Source organism: Festucalex cinctus, chromosome 15 (genome assembly GCF_051991245.1).
Source record: "Festucalex cinctus isolate MCC-2025b chromosome 15, RoL_Fcin_1.0, whole genome shotgun sequence".
In the NCBI taxonomy this organism is placed as follows: domain Eukaryota; kingdom Metazoa; phylum Chordata; class Actinopteri; order Syngnathiformes; family Syngnathidae; genus Festucalex; species Festucalex cinctus.
This window is the reverse complement of record NC_135425.1, coordinates 3447002-3468780: the sequence shown is the minus strand read 5'-3', so window position 1 is coordinate 3468780 and position 21779 is coordinate 3447002. Positions and strand designations below refer to the sequence as shown.

Sequence of the window (21779 nt, the reverse complement as noted above, 5' to 3'; positions counted from 1 at the left end):
GGCTGTACCATCTCAACACCTGGGACAACATCATGGTAAAAAATCTAAAGTTTTTGACATACTATATGACGGTGGCGGGGCATCAAATTTACAGTTTCAAAATTCTTACTTAACGAATCATTGCCGGTGGTACGTTTAATCTAGAGCTACGAAAATTGGTACACATATGTAACAGACTATGATCTACAAAAAAGCCTGTTGGTGCCATATGCTAAACCTAACAGGAAGTCCGCCAGAGGCGAGGCATCAAATTTTGTGTTTCAAAATTCTAACTTAATGAAGCATTCCCGGCTGTACATTTCACCTAGAGTTACCAATATTTGAAGACATATGTAACAGCCCTCAAGGTACAAAAAACTCTTTTTGAACCATATGCTAAACCGAACAGGAAGTCCGCCATTTTGATTTACTTTGGAACGTGTTGCCATTTTTTGGGCCATTTCATAGGGGTCTTATTTTAACGAACTCCTCCTACAGAGTTTATCCGATCATCTCCAATCTTGGTGTGATTCATCTTAAGATGTTGAAGATGAAAAGTTATTGAAAGCTTTTTATTTTGTCGCACGCTGTTGCCGTGGCATGCACAGTTTGCAAAGGAAAAAATTCCTTCTTAATGAAGCATTCCCAGTTGTACGAAGCAGCTAGAGCTACGAAAATTTGGAGACAAATGTAACAGCCCACGATGTACAAAAAAGTCTCTTGGTGCCATGTGCTAAACCCAACAGGAAGTCCCGTAGGGGCCGGGCATCACATTTTGAGCTAAAAAACTCCTCTTTAACGAAGCATTCCCGGTTGTACGTTTCACCTAGCGCTATGATAATTTAGAGGCATACATAAGAGCCCACGATGTACAAAAAAGTCTCTTGGAACCATGTGCTAAACCAAACAGGAAGTCCGCCATTTTGATTTATGATGGGATTTGTAGCCTTTTTTTGTGGCCTTTTTTAGGGGTCATATTTTAACTCCTCCTACAAAATTCATCCGACCGTGTTCAAACTTGGTGTGTTTCATCTTAAGATGTTTAAGATGCAAATTTATCGAAAGTTTTTTATTTTGTCGCACGCTGCTGCTATAGCGATGCATTGGTTGCCAAGTAAAGTGCTGCTTTGTTTTTTTTTATCTATACATGTGTGAAAACTCGTGAAACTTTGCACACACATCAGACTTGTCATTAACATGAATTTTTAGAGATTTCTTGTGCAATTTGCAATAAATCGCACCCTCTATACATTTTTTATGGAGCATTTCCGATTGGATGATTCAAGCGCGAAATAACTAAAGATGACTTGACTTGACCTAGATTTGTGAAAACTCAGAGGCATACCTATTATATTATTATTATTTTTTGTACCTTACAAGATTATCTCTTGTGCCACATTAAACCCCTTTGCAGGCCTGAGCCAAACCACGGTCCATACATTTGATACCACTGCTTTATTTCAATGGTCAAGTACTTCATAACCACACCTACTTATGCTTGTCCTTGCATATATAGTAGACAACAAAGAGCTCTTTCAACAAAAGACATTTCCATCTACAAAGTCATACAAGGTAAGCACTCTATAAATTCTGCAATCACTACACTTCTATTCCTAAATTATCACTTCAAATACCAACAATGGTTAATACAGCTACAAATTTCTTGTATGTTTATGAAGTATGATACTGTATTTATTTCTACTCCTTTGCTTTTCTACAGAACATGAACAAATCACCAAGCAAATTCTCTTTTGATAAAGACCCTCTAATCATCTCCATACGCAAAGATTGCCAACTTTTTTCCGTAAGTATACAATACATAAACTAAACAGGACAACTTTCTCAATCATATACAGTATGCCATACATATATGTATTAAGTTCTCATTTATTAACAGGTTTGTTAAAGGCACCTTTAGTGTGTTTTTCTGTTTGTAATGTTTCTCCACGAGCACGTCTAGCCATTGATATCATGTAGAACACATATGCTAACCTTTTAGAGACAATTGAAGCTTACTTGCACAGTAGCCACTATCTTAACCACTTAATTCACATGTCTACTTGACAACTTATTACATGTAGTGAAATGGTACTTTGTGCGTCTTATGCTTTTTTCTGAACACTGCTTTTCAACTCTTTCCTTAAAACCAATACATGCGGTACTGTTATACTGTATAAATATATATGTCCGTGTGTATATATTTGTATATTCTTTCAAATAAACTCGTTTTGACACACACAGCCATTGAGTAACATGCAACACGACCACAACGTTTTGCACCAACACGTTACCTCTGCTATTTAGAATCATGGAATCTAACATGACTGATTTTCATTGAATGCTTTGTCATTACAGTATGCATGCATTGATTCCAGTCGCAACGACTTATACCAGCGCAGCCTTGATCTTCATTCCCAAATGAACCAACTAGTCCATGTGACTCGAGTCAATCGAGCACTTGAAAAACAGATAGACTTCAAAACCAAGCTTGTGAAAGAACTCCAGACTGCATTGGTTATAAAGGATGCATGTGATGCATTTGTCCGTGATGGTAAGCTATATGACATGGAAGACACACAAACACTAACACAGCAAGCATCCCCATCCTACACATTGTGTATAATGAATGACATGTTTGACAATGGACATTTTTACATTTTTTTGTTAATGCACGTTCCTTTTTTTCTGTTAGGAATATCTTGAAGGTAACATTGGACTGTTAACTAAAACACTGACTGATTATTGAGCCGCAATTTCTCAATGTATATAATGTGAATACATACTACACTTGATTACTTTCAAATGTGACTGATATCATGTAGCTATGCTGTGATCTTGCCCTCTTTCATCCACTGATAGACACTTCAAAGTTCTTTTTTTTCTGTATCTTCTCAAAATAACTGACATATTCATGGAAAAGATTGTATTTAAATTCTATCATTATTAATTACTATTATTATGTTTATGTCTTTGCCCCTGATTATGATGTTTCTATACCATAGATTTTTTTTAAAAAATTTTTTGGACATAATGTGACTTGACCATTACAATACTAATTTTTACTAAGAAAAAATCAATCACACACCATAATATTTTATACTTATCCTGCATGTATCTGGACACACCATGCCAAATTTTACACTTACATAACCATTTATGTACCTGTCGTATCCTTACTTTTATTCATCATTTCATCACACAATCCTAAAACATTGCTTTTTGACCCAGAGGATTCAACTATACCATTTTTGCGTGTCTTATTACTTACTAGCTATATTATTTATTAACGGGCAAAAACTATGAATATAAGATCACCGTCAAATATTACGTCTGTAATATCCATATACAGTGCATTACATAATATGCATTTGTATTAAGACACTACCATGCTAAAAATATGCACACGACTGTTCTGTAAACTACACCTAAGACAACCAAACTTCACAGATCTAACATGATTCTTCATTCTTTTTTGTTCTACAGATGTATCAAATGCTGCCACACAGACAGAAGAAGCCACTGAGGACATGCACGAAGACGATGATCACAATATAACAGGACAGGTTAACCCCCCTGAAGTTTTAGCCCGCAGGTCAAAGCGTCCAAGGACTAATTCATCCATGGAGGTTACATTATCCTAAGACAGACTATGTGCTAACCCAAACTCTTTGACCCCAAGGGATTCATCTGTCCCAGAAAACTTTTACACTAAAGAGTTTATCTGTCCTAGGGCGCTGTTAACCCCAGGTTAAAGTGTTATTTAATCTGTCCTGTTACAACAGCTATACATAAACAGCTGCATTCCTCTCCTGTTCCATCTCTCGCACTTCTTTCATCTCTTTTTCTCCTCTACTTATACCTATGCTTGCTCATGTGCTTTTTTCCCCTTTAGATGATGTCATTGGTTAGCCTGCTTCAAACCTACATTTTTTCTTGAATAACTGTCACACATTTACTGTTTGCTGGACCCTACAAAACTGTCACAATACTTCACTATGTCATGAATACATATGTGTTGCACAGCGACACCACATTAAGAGTCATCAAAAAGCTTTTTATTTGATCACACACCATCTCTGTGCCATGCAATGTTTTCAAATGAACAGATGCTGGTTTTGAATATCAAACGAGCGACTTTTCATGAAACTTTGCACACACATCAGAAAGTCCACACTTTTGCATTTATTTTGGGAATTGTGCATCATTTTTGGCCTTTTACTGCACCTTTTTACACACAAGGCACGGCAAATGCATTTCTATTTTCCATGGTCCTTGTCTATTTAACAGTACCCCAACGTGCAAGTCCCCCGACTTGCATATACCCCAACGTGGCCCGGGTTGCGAGGGCCCTTTATAGCTGCTCGCAGCTCTAGTTATTATTATTATTATTATTATTATTATTATTATTATTCTCCGTAAACGATCACGATTTTGGGTACCTAAACATTTACGAAAACTCACCAAACTTTGCACACTCCTCAGGCCCGGCGAAAAATTTGATATTATGAAGTCGTCATAACAACGCGACTCTATAGCGCCCCCTAGCATAGAAAAATAAAAACCAAGCCCGGCATGTTTGAGCTAGAGCAACGAAAATTGGCAGGCACGTGTAGCACCCCGAGACGCACAAAAAAGTCTATTGGGACCATGTAGCTAAAATGTACAGGAAGTGAGCTATGAATTTTTTAATGTCCAATTTTGACCTATTTTGGCACATTCACTGTGGTCATGCTTTTTCCCCCTTTGCAAACATTTTTCATCCAATTGACTTCAAACTTGGCATTTATCATCTCAAGACCTGAGAGAACAACTGGGGAAAAAATCTTGCCTTTTCGAAATACTATATGACGGGGGCGGGGCATCAAATATTGCCTTTAAAATTTCATTTGTCCAGAAAGAGCAAATGCTTAATAACTCCCATGTTCAAGCTCCAAAAAATCTCAAACTTATCAGGCAACTTAATAGTCACGGCCTGAAAACATCTATATGATAAAATTCAGTTATCCATGTAGCGCCACCTAGTGGTAACAATAATTGTCATACTTTACGTTTTTAGCTACTGTGCTGAGCTCGTTGAAGGGATCCAGTTGAAAATTGGTCAGAAAAGCCTTAAGATGTTGATCATGCCCCACACCGAATATTGTAACTTTTCGCCAAAGGGCGTGGCCGCTACGGTGCCGCAAAGTCTGAAGATTTCTCGTGACAACAAAAGCTGCATTAACTTGACCGAGATGATGCTATCTTCTCAAAATTTTACACAATTGATGAGAGTCCAGCCCTAAAGACATCTACAAACTTATATTTCATCTTACTGATAGCGCCACCTACTGGCAATTTTTTTTCTTACGATTTTTCTTCAATGTTTTTCTCCAACCATGTTAACTGGACCTACCTCATATTTGCTCAGATGAGGGTGTCGGCCTTCATGCTGTCAAAACACGAAGTTTTTGAGTTTTCGCGAGTCGCTGTGGGCGTGGCTAAGCGCTGGTCGCCAAGAAAACAACGCCAATTTTGAGGGCCTAAACTGGCACAGAAACACACGAAACTTGGCACACACAGCTGGCCTGGCAAAATGAGCAATATTTTATTGTTGATTGTGCTATTTTTACAAAAATGACTCAATAGCGCCCCCTCGAAATTTTTAACGAAGCAGCCCCGGTTGTACGTTTAAGCAAGAACGACGAATATTTTCAGGTGTATGAGGGAGCCCAAGACCTACAAAAAAGTCTCTTGTACCCATATGTTAAAATGAACAGGAAGTGAGCTACGAATTTTTGAATGTCCCATTTTTGACGATTTTTGCACATTCACAGGGGGCAGACTTTTGCCCACCTCTCCTACACGTTTCATCCGACTGAGTTAAGACTTGGCCTGGACCATGTCAAGACCTGAGCCAACGACAGGGGGAAAAATTTTGACTTTTCGAAATACTATATGATGAGGGCGGGGCATCAAAATTTGTGTTTCGCAATGAAAAAGGATATGCTTGATAACTTCCCGGTACATGCTCCAAAAAATCCCAAACTTGACATGTATGTTTATCGTCAAGGCCTGAAGTTATCTCTATGACAACATTCAGTTATATATGCAGCGCCACCTAGCCCTTGAGGCATGAAAAAAAAATACCCCACATACGGTATTTTGTACAAAAAATGTAAACTCATTCTAAGTGTGATAACGAAGTCATTTATGAATATTCTTTTAGTTTCCACCACTCAAAATGTTCACTGGCATCAGACTTATCCAAACATATATATATTTTTATTTATTTTTGATAGCCTCTATGGACATTAAAAGCAATATCGTGAATGAAGGATATGCTTAATAACTCCACGGTACATGCTCCAAAAAAAATCCCACACTTGACATGTATGCTTATAATCAAGGCCTGAAGGTATCTCTATGACAACATTCAGTTATAAATACAGCGCCACCTAGCCGTTGAGGCTTATATAAAAAATTTTTTTTTAAAATACCCCACATACGGTATTTTGTACAAAAAATGTACACTCATTCTAAGTGTGATAACTAAGTCATTTATGAATATTCTTTTAGTTTCCACCACCCAAATTGTTCACTGGCTTCACACCGATCCAAACGTATGTACGTTTCCATTTTGTTTTATTCATTTTTGATTGCCCCTTTGGACAATAAAAGTAACATTGTGCAATGAGTACAACGAGCGATGATGTATATATACACTTTTACAAAAAATACCAATCAGGGCACTCATTGCCTAAAAATAAAAAAGGACGCTGATTTTTGCAGGTCTTAACAATCACCAAAACCCGTTGAGCTTGACACACACTGGAAAAAAAAATATTCTACATGTAAACGTTTATTATGCCATTTTCAAAGAAATTTTGCTTCCAATATGCCAGTACCCCAACATGCCAGTACCCTAACGTGCAAGTACCCCAACGTGCAAGGACCATAACGTGGCCCGGGCTGCATGTTTGGATAAGTCTGATGCCAGTGAACATTTTGAGTGGTGGAAACTAAAAGAATATTCATAAATGACTTAGTTATCACACTTAGAATGAGTTTACATTTTTTGTACAAAATACCGTATGTGGTGTATTTTTTTTTTATGCCTCAAGGGCTAGGTGACGCTGCATATATAACTGAATGTTGTCATAGAGATAGCTTCAGGCCTTGACGATAAACATACATGTCAAGTTTGGGATTTTATGGAGCATGTACCGGGGAGTTATTAAGCATATCCTTTTTCAGTGCGAAACACAAATTTTGATGCCCCGCCTTCATCATATAGTATTTCGAAAAGTCAAGATTTTTCCCCCTGTCGTTGGCTCAGGTCTTGACATGGTCCAGGGCAAGTCTTAACTCAGTCAGATGAAACGTGTAGGAGAAGTGGGCAAAAGTCTGCCCCCTGTGAATGTGCAAAAATCGTCAAAAATGGGACATTCAAAAATTCGTAGCTCACTTCCTGTTCATTTTAGCATATGGGTCCAAGAGACTTTTTTGTAGGTCTTGGGCTCCCTCATACACCTAAAAATTTTCGTAGATCTTGCTTAAACGTACAACCGGGGCTGCTTCATTAAAAATTCCTAGGGGGCGCTATTGAGTCATTTTTGTAAAAATAGCACAATCAACAGTAAAATATTGTTCATTTTACCAGGCCAGATGTGTGTGCCAAGTTTCATGAGTTTCTGCGCATGTTTAGACCCTCAAAACTGGCGTTGTTTTCTTGGCGAACAGTGCTTAGCCACGCCCACAGCGATTCGCGAAAACTCACAAACTTCGTGTTGTGACATCATGAAGGCCGAAACCCTCATCTGAGCAAATATGAGGTAGGTCCAGTTAACGTGTTTGGAGAAAAACGTAGAAGAAAATTCGTAAGAAAAAAAATTGCCACTAGGTGGCGCTATCAGTTAGATTAAATATAAGTTCATAGATGTCTTGAGGGCTGGACTCTCATCAAATGTGTGAAATTTTGAGAAGATAGGATCATCTCGGTCAAGTTAATGCAGCTTTTATTGTCACGAAAAATCTTCAGACTTTGCGTCACCGTAGCGGCCACGCCCTTTGGCGAAAAGTTACAATATTCGGTGTGGGGCATGATCAACAACTTTTCTGACCAATTTTCAACTGGATCCCTTCAGCGAGCTCAGCGCAGTAGCTAAAAACGTAAAGTATGACATTTATTGTTACCACTAGGTGGCGCTATATGTATAACTGAATTTTATCATATAGATGTTTTCAGGCCGTGACTATTACATTGCCTGAGAAGTTTGAGATTTTTTGGAGCTTGAACATGGGAGTTATTAAGCATTTGCTCTTTCTGGACAAATGAAATTTTAAAGGCAATATTTGATGCCCCGCCCCCATCATATAGTATTTTGAAAAGGCAAGACTTTTTGCCCAGTTGTTCTCTCAGGTCTTGAGATGATAAATGCCAAGTTTGAGGTGAATTGGATGAAAAATGTTTGCAGAGGGGGAAAAAGCATGACCACAGTGAATGTGCCAAAATAGGCCAAAATTGGACATTAAAAAATTCATAGCTCACTTCCTGTACATTTTAGCTACATGGTCCCAATAGACTTTTATGTGCGTCTCGGGGTGCTACACGTGCCTACCAATTTTCGTTGCTCTAGCTCAAACGTGCCGGGCTTGGTTTTTATTTTTCTATGCTAGGGGGCGCTATAGAGTCGCGTTGTTATAACGACTTCATAATATCAAATTTTTCGCCGGACCTGAGGAGTGTGCAAAGTTCGGTGAGTTTTCGTGAATATTTAGGTATCCAAAATCGCGATTGTTTGCGGAGAATGAAGAAGAAGAAGAAGAAGAAGAAGAAGAAGAAGAAGAAGAAGAAGAAGAAGAAGAAGAAGAAGAAGAAGAAGAAGAAGAAGAAGAAGAAGAAGAAGAAGAAGAAGAAGAAGAAGAAGAAGAAGAATTTTTACAAAAACAATAGGGACCTCGCAGCGGTCGCTGCTCGGGCCCTAATAATAATTTTTACAAAAACAATAGGGACCTCGCAGCGGTCGCTGCTCGGGCCCTAATGACTTAGTTATCACACTTTGAATGAGTTTACATTTTTTGTACAAAATACCGTATGTGGGGTATTTTTTTTTTATGCCTCAAGGACTAGGTGACGCTGCATATATAACTGAATGTTGTCATAGAGATAGCTTCAGGCCTTGACGATAAACATACATGTCAAGTTTGGGATTTTTTGGAGCATGTACCGGGGAGTTATTAAGCATATCCTTTTTCAGTGCGAAACACAAATTTTGATGCCCCGCCTTCATCATATAGTATTTCGAAAGGTCAAGATTTTTTCCCCTGTCGTTGGCTCAGGTCTTGACATGGTCCAGGTCAAGTCTTAACTCAGTCAGATGAAACGTGAAGGAGAAGTGGGCAAAAGTCTGCCCCCTGTGAATGTGCAAAAATCGTCAAAAATGGGACATTCAAAAATTCGTAGCTCACTTCCTGTTCATTTTAGCATATGGGTCCAAGAGACTTTTTTGTAGGTCTTGGGCTCCCTCATACACCTAAAAATTTTCGTAGATCTTGCTTAAACGTACAACCGGGGCTGCTTCATTAAAATTTTCTAGGGGGCGCTATTGAGTCATTTCTGTAAAAATAGCACAATCCAGGATAAAATATCGCTCATTTTGCCAGGCCAGATGTGTGTGCCAAGTTTCATGCGTTTCTGTGCCGGTTTAGGCCCTGAAAATTGGTTTTGTTTTCTTGGCGAACAGCGCTTAGCCACGCCCACAGCGATTCGCGAAAACTCACAAACTTCGTGTTGTGACATCATGAAGACCGAAACCCTCATCTGTGCAAATATGAGGTAGGTGCAGTTAATGTGGTTGGAGAAAAACATTGAAGAAAAATCGTAAGAAAAAAAATTGCCAGAAGGTGGCGCTATCAGTAAGATGAAATATAAGTTCGTAGATGTCTTAGGGGCTGGACTCTCATCAAATGTGTGAAATTTTGAGAAGATAGGATCATCTCGGTCAAGTTAATGCAGCTTTTATTGTCACGAAAAATCTTCAGACTTTGCGTCACCGTCGCGGCCACGCCCTTTGGCGAAAAGTTACAATATTCGGTGTGGGGCATCATCAACATCTTAAGGCTTTTCTGACCAATTTTCAACTGGATCCCTTCAACGAGCTCAGCACAGTAGCTAAAAACGTAAAGTATGACATTTATTGTAACCACTAGGTGGCGCTATATGTATAACTGAATTTTGTCATATAGATGTTTTCAGGCCGTGACTATTACGTTGCCTGAGAAGTTTGAGATTTTTTGGAGCTTGTACATGGGAGTTATTCAGCATTTGCTCTTTCTGGAAAAATGAAATTTTCAAGGCAATATTTGATGCCCCGCCCCCGTCATATAGTATTTCGAAAAGGCAAGACTTTTTGCCCAACTGTTCTCTTAGGTCTTGAGATGATAAATACCAAGTTTGAAGTCAATGGGATGAAAAATGTTTGCATAGGGGGAAAAAGCATGACCACAGTGAATGTGCCAAAATAGGCCAAAGTTGGACATTAAAAAATTCATAGCTCACTTCCTGTACATTTTAGCTACATGGTCCCAATAGACTTTTTTGTGCGTCTCGGGGTGCTACACGTGCCTGCCAATTTTCGTTGCTCTAGCTCAAACGTGCCGGGCTTGGTTTTTATTTTTCTATGCTAGGGGGCGCTATAGAGTCGCGTTGTTATAACGACTTCATAATATCAAATTTTTCGCCGGACCTGAGGAGTGTGCAAAGTTCGGTGAGTTTTCGTGAATATTTAGGTACCCAAAATCGCGATTGTTTGCGGAGAATAAAGAATAATAATAATAATAATAACTAGAGCTGCGAGCAGCTATAAAGGGCCCTCGCAGCCCGGGCCACGTTGGGGTACTTGCACGTTGGGGAACTTGCACATTGGGGTATTGGCACATTGGAAGCAGAATTTCTTTGAAAATGGCATGATAAACATGTGGACTTTTTTTTTTTTTTTTTGCCAGGTGTGATGAGTGTGTCAAGCTCAATGGGTTTTGGTGATTGTTAAGATCTGCAAAAATCAGCGTCTTTTTTTTATTTTTAGGCAATGAGTTGCTCTGATTGGTATTGTAAGGGAAATCGGTCCAATTAATTATTAAATCAATAATTGTTAATTATTAAATTAATAATCAATTGGCTCATTAATTGAAGGAGACTCAAACTTAATATTTAAATTAAGTTGAGCTTGCCTGCGGAGCACCACATCTCTTTTTGATAATTTTATCAGGATAACAGATGAGAACCTCGTTGAATCAGTCATTAAAATGAAGGTTGTGCCCTTACTACAATTTTGTGAGTTCTTTGTTCAGCTTAGAGGTCACTATAAATTGATGAAACACACACACAGTAAACCAGGGGTTGAGTTTTGTGCACGTTTATTCTCTAACCTAGGTGGGATAATCTACTTAGGATTTCAAGAAGCAAAACTAACTACTATGATAGGAAATGAAACGAGAACTAAAATAATAAAAATAATCAAAGGAGAAGAAAAGAAGAAAAGAGAAACGGTCTTAACCAAGGTGATAGATTTCTTAAATCAAACCAACATGGGACCCACAATCAACCTAGTTTGCACCAATTTGTACTAGGGCAAAGGCCTGCAAAGTTGCACTTACAGATGGGGTTGGTCTGAGAAGCAGGACCCTGGATGGAGACTCGCCAAGCCCGTTTGAAGATAGAATGGAGAAGGTTCAGTTCAGGAGAGGGAGAGACAGGTCGTCCGGCTGGCCAACTGAGCGTCACGGGGTCAACCTGCTGGCTGGGAAGAGGCCCTCTTGGTTGAGGCCTCGGTGCTTGGGAAAAGCACCATCCGTTGAGCCTTTGCAGGGACTAAAAGCAGCGTGTTTCGCTGCGCCTGTCGCTACACGCGATGGCTTCTGTGCGTTGCCGTGTGCTGGAGGTTAAGCTAGCTGGGCTAGCCCTTTGTCTGGCAGCCGCGCCGATGGAGACCAGGAAGGAGCCAAGAGGAGCCAAAGCAGCGGAAGAGAGAGAGCAGCACGCAGGGAGCGTGCTTTTAAATTGGGAAGGCGGCGGCCTCCACACCAGGGGGGCCGGTTGAGACCACAGTGGAAAGTTACCAGCTGGGGGAGGTTTTTGGTTGACTAATCAGATTGAATCTGGATCCCATGTGTGTTAAGATTCTAAGGTCAGAATTCAACCAATGCAACACGTACAATTGAATACCTCAAATAAAATGTTACCTAGCTTACACTGTTAAAACGTGCATACACATGAAAGTTTAGTGGAGAATCTGCCACTGCAATGGAACATTTTCATGACATTTCATGGAGTCAACATTTCACAAATGGCAAACATAACATTTCATAATTCATTGTTCTGTTGCAAAATAAGAAAGTCAAGTTTCTAAGAAGGCTTTTACTGTCCTGATTTGTGTGTGTGTGAGCGTGCGCGTGTCAGTCAGAGCATGTGTGGCTGCTTGTGGGGGATGTTCTTGTGTCTTCCCACCCCCCACAGTGGCATGTTCAGGCCACAGGAGCTCAATTCCTTTGGAACTGAGGTTGCAAAAAGTTACAACCGGCCGATAATCGTTACAGTATTTTTCGTAAAAGTATATATACACACATCATCGCTCGTACTCATTGCACAATGTTGCTTTTATTGTCCATAGAGGCGATAAAAAAAAAAAATAAAACTAAATAAAAAATACGTATGTTTGGATCGGTCTGATACCAGTGACCATATTGAGTGGTGGAAAGTAAAAGAATATTCATAAATGACTTAGTTATCACACTTACAATGAGTTTACAATTTTTGCAAAAATACCGTAAGTGAGGCATTTTTTTTTATGCCTCAAGGACTAGGTGGCGCTGTATTTATAACTGAATTTTGTCATAGAGATACCTTCAGGCCTTGACTCTAAATATACATTTCAAATATGGGATTTTTTGGAGCATGTACCTGGGAGTTATTAAGCATAGCCTTCATTCACGATATTGCTTTTAATGTCCATAGAGGCTATCAAAAATACATAAAACTAAATAACAAAAATATGTATGTTTGGTTAGGTCTGATGCCAGTGAATATTTTGAGTGGTGGAAGGTAAAAGAATATTCCTAAATGACTTAGTTATCACACTTAGAATGAGTTTACATTTTTTGTACAAAATACCGTAAGTGGGGTATTTTTTTTTCATGCCTCAAGGGCTAGGTGGCGCTTCATATATAACTGCATGTTGTCATAGAGATACCTTCAGGCCTTGACGATAAACATACATGTCAAGTTTGGGATTTTTTGGAGCATGTATCGGGGAGTTATTAAGCATATCCTTTTTCAGTGCGAAACACAAATTTTGATGCCCCGCCCTCATCATATAGTATTTCCAAAAGTAAAGATTTTTCCGTCTGTTGTTGGCTCAGGTCTTGGCATCGTCCAGGTCAAGTCATAAGTCAGTCGGATAAAACGTGTAGGAGAAGTGGGCAAAAGTATGCCCTCTGAAAATGTGCAAAAATCGTAAAAAATGGGACATTCAAAAATTCGTAGCTCACTTCCTGTTCATTTTAGCATATGGGTCCAAGAGACTTTTTTGTAGGTCTTTGGCTCCCTCATACACGTAAAAATTTTCGTAGATCTTGCTTAAACGTACAATCGGGGCTGCTTCGTTAAAAAATTCTAGGGGGCGCTATTGAGTCATTTTTGTAAAAATAGCACAATCAACAATAAAATATTGTTCATTTTACCAGGCCAGATGTGTGTGCCAAGTTTCATGAGTTTCTGCGCATGTTTAGACCCTCAAAACTGGCGTTGTTTTCTTGGCAGGAACAGGAAAAGATGATTGAAGGAACTACATTTCCCATCGCGAGATGCTGTGACTATCGCGTGACCGGTAGCGAGACTGGGAAAATCTAACATGGCGGCGCTCTGCTGCTAAAATAGAATTAGCTTTATATTTCTAATTAAACCCGAATTTAATGATTAGATAAATTCGATTTTTTTTCTTTTCTAAGAAAGATCGGAAATATTATCCAGTGTGGACGACCTCGAACGTTTTATTGACGATTATTTTTATAGCTGCGCGATGGATGAGCCGGCGGCTAGTCGGGATAATCCTTCGAAAAAAAAAAGGAAAAATGACTCGTCAACAGACACGGACGATTTAGCAACCGCCGACGTATCGGTGAGTATGCTGGATTCCATAAATAAAAAACTTGACGTCCTCTGTCTTATCCGCGAGGACGTCAAAGAATTAAAGGCAAGTTTGGAACTCGTTAGCCAACAGGTAAGCGATCTCCAATGCGATAACTCCGAGCTACGCTCCTCTCTCGTCGCTGTCACAGCCGAGTTGGAGACGATTAAAAAGGAAAATAAAATGCTAAAGGAAACGGTCTTAGATGTTCAATCCCGTAGTATGCGGGAAAATCTAATATTCTCAGGTATATCCGAAAATTCTCCAGATAATCCAGAGAGTGAGATAAAAAAATTCATGACATCATCGCTAAAGATCCCACAGGTGACGGTAAATAATATCTCTTTTCACCGTGTACACCGGCTCGGAGCTCGTAAGGGCAATAAGCCCCGTCCTATTATTGCTAAGTTCGAACATTTTAAACATAAAGAATTGGTAAAAAGTAAAGGACGGGAGCTCAAAGGGACATCTTTCGGGATGAATGATCAATTCCCAAGAGAGATAAACGAGCGGCGAAAAGTACTGTTTCCTATAATGAAACAAAATAGACAGGAGGGTAAACGGACTTCGATGGTCGTTGATAAATTATATATCGACGGCCAGCTATTCCGAAACCCAACCTCGACCCCTTGGCTGTTCTAACTGACAATTGGTAGAGCCGAGCATTGTGTGATTATTTGACGTATGTATATGTATGCGTATGTGTATATATGTATATATATATGTATATGTATATGTATGTATATGTATATGTATGGATAATGGGTTACGAAATAGAATATGAATTTATATTATGCATAGGCTATATAGTAATAATAATAATAATAATAATAATAATAATAATATAAAAATATATTCTTAAAATAAATAAATTAATAATAATAATAATAATCTCGCTTAGGTCACCATTTACTGGTGTATTGTTATGTTGAATCCCCCACAGATTTCCTTCACACTCACTTCCCCCCACGTTTCTTCACTATTATACTTATCTACTTGCTATCTCTCTCTTTATATAAATTATATAAATTGCCTAATTACTCTTTTGCTATCCTACAATATGTTAATATTAATAAGCAGCTTATATAGATGTATACATAAGACTGAGTCTATATTGCTTGTATGCAGAAATTAGTTCTGGTCTCCTGGAATGTGTGTGGCGCTCGCTCCCAGGCAAAAAGAATAAAAATTTTAGACCATCTCTCAAAATTTAAGGCAGATATTTGTCTCCTACAAGAAACCCACTTACAAAAATCAGAAGAAAAATTATTTATAGATAAAAATTTTAATCAAGTTTACTCTGCCTCCTATAATAGTAGACAAAGAGGTGTCTCTATACTTATACATAAGAATTTATTCTTTACTCTAAATAATATAGTAACAGATTTAGAGGGCCGATATATTATTATCCAGGTAACTATATTTAATAAAGTATATACAATTGGTAATTTATATGCCCCAAATAATGATGACCCTGATTTTTTCCATGAATTTTTCTCTCGGTTACTCGATTTAGCAACAAATTCGACTATTATTATTGGAGGTGATTTTAACACGGTCTTGAACCCGTTAATAGATCGTTCTAATAATACGATATATACAAGGCGATTACGATCCGCTAAAGTAATAGATGAATATATGGAGGATTTTGGCCTCAGCGATGGCTGGAGACTTCAAAACCCAACTAAAAAGGAATTTACTTTCTTCTCTGCTGTGCACCGATCATTCTCAAGAATTGATTTTTTCCTTACAAATAATTCTATTGTTGATAAAACTGCTATAAAAATACATTCTATAATTATAAGTGATCATGCACCAGTCTCCCTCACTCTACAAATTGACTCTACCTTTAAACCTCCCCCGATATGGCGTTTTAACATCTCATTACTGAAAGACGTAGAGTTTGATAAAATTATTAGAAGGGAGTGGGCAGATTTTTTGGAAATAAATGACTCTCCAAATATATCTCCATCTCTTCTCTGGGAAGCAGGGAAAGCGGTAATTAGAGGGAAAATTATATCATATTCAACTTATAAAAAGAAACAGGATCAAAAATTAGAAAAATACCTGGAAGATAAAATTAAACAACTAACGGATGAATATGTATTAAACCCAAATAATCAAATATGGATAGAACTACAGAATATAAAAATACAGTTAGATAACATGTTATCTAAAAAGACAGAGTTTATAATACAACAGTTGAGATATAATAATTTTGAACATAATAATAAATCAGGTAAATTCCTGGCAAATCAACTTCAACGGAATCGGGAAAAATCTCTTATAACGGCTATTAAAGATATAAATGGTGAATGCACACAATCACCAGAAGAAATTAACCATATTTTTTATAACTATTATCGAAATCTATACACAGAAATTAATAGACCTAACCCTGAATATATTGAGGAATTCCTAAACAGCTTAAATATACCTCAGTTATCTATTGAACATAAAGATATTCTCGATACCCCGCTTACTATAGATGAGTTGTATCGTGCTTTAGACAGTATGCCTAATGGCAGAGCACCTGGTCCAGACGGCTTTCCGGCTATATTTTTTAAACATTTCTGGTTAATGTTTGCTCCATTATTTCTAAGAGTAGTAACTGAAATTAAAAGTAAAGGTGATATACGTCAAGATATGAATATAGCAGCAATTAAACTTTTATTAAAGCCAGAAAAAGACCCTACCCTCCCGTCAAGTTACCGACCGATATCACTAATTAATACCGATATTAAAATTATCGCTAAGGCCTTGGCATCTCGATTAGAGACGGTAATCTCGACAATTATTCATAGTGATCAAACAGGTTTTATTAAAGGTCGTCATTCTACTAATAATATTAGGAGACTCTTTAACTTGATTAGTATGTCACAGCGGTATGATAAAAAGGCAGTTGTTATTTCGCTGGATGCAGAAAAAGCATTCGATAAAGTTAACTGGTCCTTCCTCTTTGCTGTCTTAAATAAATTCGGCTTCGGGGAGTCATTCATTCAATGGGTCTCAATATTATATGATTCTCCTAAAGCTACAGTTACTACTAATGGGATTACATCACAGAGTTTTACTTTACAAAGGGGAACAAGACAAGGGTGCCCAATTTCTCCTTTATTATTTGCTATATTTATTGAGCCGCTTGCATTAGCTATACGTCAGGATAGACGGATCCAAGGAATCCACTCCGGGACAATAGAACATAAAATTAATCTATATGCCGATGATATATTACTCTATTTAGAAGAACCTGCTATCTCGCTAGGGGAAGCATTTAAATTAATAACTAAATTCTCTCACTTATCAGATTACTCTATTAACTGGACAAAATCAACATTATTACCTATTACAGAAAATTCATGGAATCCTACAAGTCAGGATCCACACTACTCCTTTCCTACAGGTAATTTAAAATACTTAGGTGTTAAAATTTCACCTAAGTTAACTGAATTAACTTCTTTAAATTTTTCACCATTATTGGATAGTATCCGTAGTGACCTGGAGCGCTGGAATAATCTTCCGATCTCTTTAATAGGACGGATAGCTACTATAAAAATGAAAGTTTTACCAAAGATTAATTATTTATTTTCAATGATTCCATTTAAACCTACGTCTAACTGGTTCCAATCGCTGGACTCTGCTATCATAAAATTCTATTGGAATAAAAAAAAAGCCAAAATTAGTCTATCTACTCTTCAGGAAAGTAAATCTAAAGGAGGTTTAGAGGCACCAAACTTTATGTACTATTATTTAGCTAATCAACTACAATATCTTGTGCTATGGACACAACCCAACAGAGATACTAACTGTTGGTTGGAATTGGAGCAGAAGGATTGTAATAATCTTAGACTGTCAGATTTACTCTTTATTACAAAATCAATAAGACGACATAATTGTTTTAAAAACCCAATGATAGCCGCCACCCTGACTGCCTGGTGGAAGGCATTAGAAATTACAAACTCCCAATTGGCGCCCTGTGGGCTCTCTCCCATTTGGCATAACCCCGACTTTCAACTTAATAATCAGTCGTTCCATTTAAGCCTATGGGAGCAGAAAGGAATTACACACCTTCATCATCTTTTCTCAGATAATAAGTTTATATCGTATACAAACTTGGTCCAGAAATATGAAATAAAAAAGGGAAATTTCTTACATTATCTGCAAGTTAAAAATATGGTTAAGAAACAAATCCCAACACTTCAGGATACGCTCCAACTGCCTGTCTTAGCTAAAGATATTATAAAGCTTTCTCCAACAACAATAAAGAAAATATCAAAAATATATAAGTTATTTTTATACACAAATAAAACGTATTTACCGACTTTAAAATGGGAAAAAGACTTGTCTATAGTTCCGGAACCAGACTTTTGGACCCAAATCTGTGAAAATGTATTTAAAATGACCAAACAGACAAATTTGCAACTTATCCAATATAAGATACTTCATAGAACATATATTACACAATATATGATGAAAAAAATGGGACTCTCTGACTCCGACATTTGTCTCCAGTGCTCACAAAACACTGCCGATACTTATCTTCATGCTTTATGGTCATGTACTCCAGTGCTGCATTTCTGGACTAAAATCTTGGAAAAGCTCGCTGATATATTAAACTGTAGGCTTCCTTTATCTCCAAGATTGTGTTTACTAGGTGACTTAACAATAACTGAGCTACCATGTAAACAATCTCAATCTATATTTATAGCCCTTACTATTGCTAAAAAAATAATCCTTGTCAATTGGAAAAATAAACAATCTCTAAATATCGACCACTGGTTAACTCATTCACTGCCTTTGACAAGTATACTTGTCAATTGTATTTTTTAGAGCGGTGCTAAATGGGGGCGAATCTGAGCATGCTCCACTGTAAATATCAAACTTGGAAACAACTTTACTGATGCCCAACCACCGGTAGATGACATCATTGCCCCATTTTATAGGAAATAAACACAGTTTCAGAGTCCATGGGAGAAATGGCTGTATTTTGGCAAACCTACATTTTTCTGCTGTCAATTATAAAAGAACGGGACGGGACAAAAAGTAGGGAGTCTATTCTGTTATTTGGTAGATTCGGTTTATATATAATTATTGAATGGAATATCACGTGAGTATTGGAAATGTAAAAATTTTCTATAATGACTGGCAGTGAATGAGTTAAACTTACTAATAAATTATATCTCAATGGAAAAAATCTCTGCCTTAAATAAAAATCAAGTATCAAGATTTAAACAAATATGGTCTATGTACATAGAATATTTTAATCTCAATTTGGCAACTTAATCCTGCCAAGATTCTGCCTGTTAACGAGAGCCACCACATCGTTACAACTTCTGTTTTCGCTGCTTCTGTATTTGGTATTTTGTATCTGATTGTTTTTATTTTTATATAGTCAGGAACCTAGTTGCTGCTAGTGGGCTCGAGCATACCACACTATACGACACTATACTCAATAACTCCTTAAGATCTATTTCTAGTGGGCACTAAGCATCAACACTTGGTGTTACTGCATGCTAATTAGTCAATTTTCTTGACGCCGTCCCCTGTGGTCGGGCGGGGGTGGTTCTGCCCCCCCCCGTTGTCTGCTCTGTGGCGGTTGCGTCTTGGCCGCTCCCTGGGCCCCCTGTGGGGTGCGGTGTTGGGGTGCTTCCCCTGGTGCCCGGGGCGGTGCCGTCCCGGCGCGGTCCGCTGCTCCGTGCCCGGCGGCGCGGTTCGGGGTGGGTGGGCCTCCGGTGTGCCCCGTGGTTCCCTCTCCCCTCCCCCTTCCTCCCCCCCGTCGCCTCTCCCTCCTCGCCTCCTCCCGCCCATCCTCCTCTGCCTCCCGGTCCCTTTTCCCTTGTCGCCCTCCCTCCTCCTCCCCCCCCCCCCGCCTCCTGCCCTGCAGCCGCCCTTTCGCCTTCTTGTCGTCTTCTCCCCGCTTCCCCCCCCCCCCCCCCCTTCCCTGTCTGCCCTGCGGCCCCTCCCCCTCCCTCTCCCTGGGCCTGGGGCTCCCTCCCCGGCCCGGGCGTCGGGCTCCGGGGGCCGGGCGAGGGTTTGGGGCCTGCCCCACTCCGGTATAACTCCTGAGGCCCCGGGCGGGCTCCGGTGGCCGGTGGGCTGTCCGGTAGCCCTGCTGCGCTGGCTGTCCGCCCATTGTGGTGCCGGGTGGATGAGGTGGGGGGCGGGTGGGGGTGGGGGTGCTGGGGGGCGGGCGTGCCACCTACACCCGCCGGGTTGGGTGAGGCCCCGCTGGTCGCTCCTCTTACTCACTTCACTAGCTTGCACTATACACTTTGTAAATATACACATAGGGCACACAACACATTTCTTGGTGGGGTGGGGAAGGGTGGAAACACCGTCTTCACCCTTCAACTCCCCTCCAATTTTAATGCACCTCACGTCCAAGGGGAGGGGTGAGTTGGGGCGGGGAGCCATCAGAGGGGATGGACTGCAGTGCCTGGCAGCGCTGTGGTCCCCCCCATTTGTGTCCCTGCCCCACCACTTTGTCCCTCCATTCCCTTTTTTAATGCACCACACATATACATATTCATTTTTTTGGGGGGGATACGGGTGTGTCGGAGTAGGGGAAATTTTTTCCCTCTGCTCCGACTCACCTGCTCCCAATTTTAATGCACCACACGCACACACTTGTATAGACACTGGGTGGGGCCACATTCACGGTGTAAGGGTAGAGCTCGCCAGTCGGCGAGCTGGCGGACTCAGTAACAGGGTTAGGTGTCACTAGTACTCTGGCGTGACGACCGGGGCCTCTCCCCACCGGGCTCGTTGCTCTGGTGTTCCGCCTTCTCCCCTGGTGCTTCCTCCTCTGCTTCCCCCCTCCCGCCGCTGTGCAAATCTCGCGCGGCTGGAGGTGGGGTGGGCACATCTTCCCTCTCTGCGCTGCTGCCCGGTGCCGGTTTCCGGGGGGGTTCTCGCGGGGGGCCGGGTTCGCGGGGGGGGGGTGGCGGCCGTCGGGGGGGGGGGGGGCGGCTTGTTTGGGGGGGGGGGGGGGGTGGAGGTATGGGTGGGTGGGGGGTTGGGTGCTGGGGGTCGGGGTGTGTTCGGGGGTTTGGGGGTCGGGGGTGGTGGGGCCTGGGTCGTGGTGGATGGCGGGTTTGGGTGGGGTGCGGGGGGGTCGTGGGGGGATGGGGGCTGGGGACCGGTGGGGCGCTGTGGGGGCCCGCTGGGCCTCGTTCTGCGGCCTTGGGCTCGGGGGTGTGGGCCGGGGCTGGGGCGGGGGTGTTCCGGGTGTCTGGGTCGGCTCGCCGACCGGTGTCCGCTCGGGTGGCTTGGGGGTGGCCTTGGTGCTGCCGCGGCCTGGGGATTCCGGGGGGGGTGCTCGCTTTGCTGGACCGCGGTTGACGGCTTCTTTCTTTGGTGGTGGTCCTTATGCATGCCAGATCCGTCGCACCAGCATCTACTGAAACTCAACAGAAGTACCCTCTCCCTCCCACAGCCCCTTGAATCAGTTGGTGCTGGTGTCTGTGGTTCTCACTTTGCTTTATCTATCCTTCCCTCCTTCCTCTCTTTAGTTTTTCCTCTGGTCACTTGAGATCTTAATTTATTAGAAGTATGAGGTTTCTGGGGTTGGCATAAGACTCTGGTTTTGTAACCACGCAGGAGGGGTCTTGTTGGTGCTGGACTTCACTTTGATGGATT

The 21779-nt window shown here is 40.5% G+C and overlaps 1 protein-coding gene and 1 long non-coding RNA gene across 10 annotated transcripts in view; one reads left to right on the top strand and one right to left on the bottom strand.

The window, feature by feature from the left end:
- The window catches only part of fbxw2 (F-box and WD repeat domain containing 2), a 461765-nt gene that overhangs the window by 323620 nt on the left and 116366 nt on the right, over positions 1-21779 (bottom strand). The window lies entirely within an intron of this gene.
- Positions 1676-4255, top strand: LOC144002818 (uncharacterized). Its single transcript, XR_013278816.1, has 3 exons — positions 1676-1783; positions 2335-2530; positions 3463-4255. It is a non-coding gene; the product is annotated as an uncharacterized LOC144002818 (long non-coding RNA).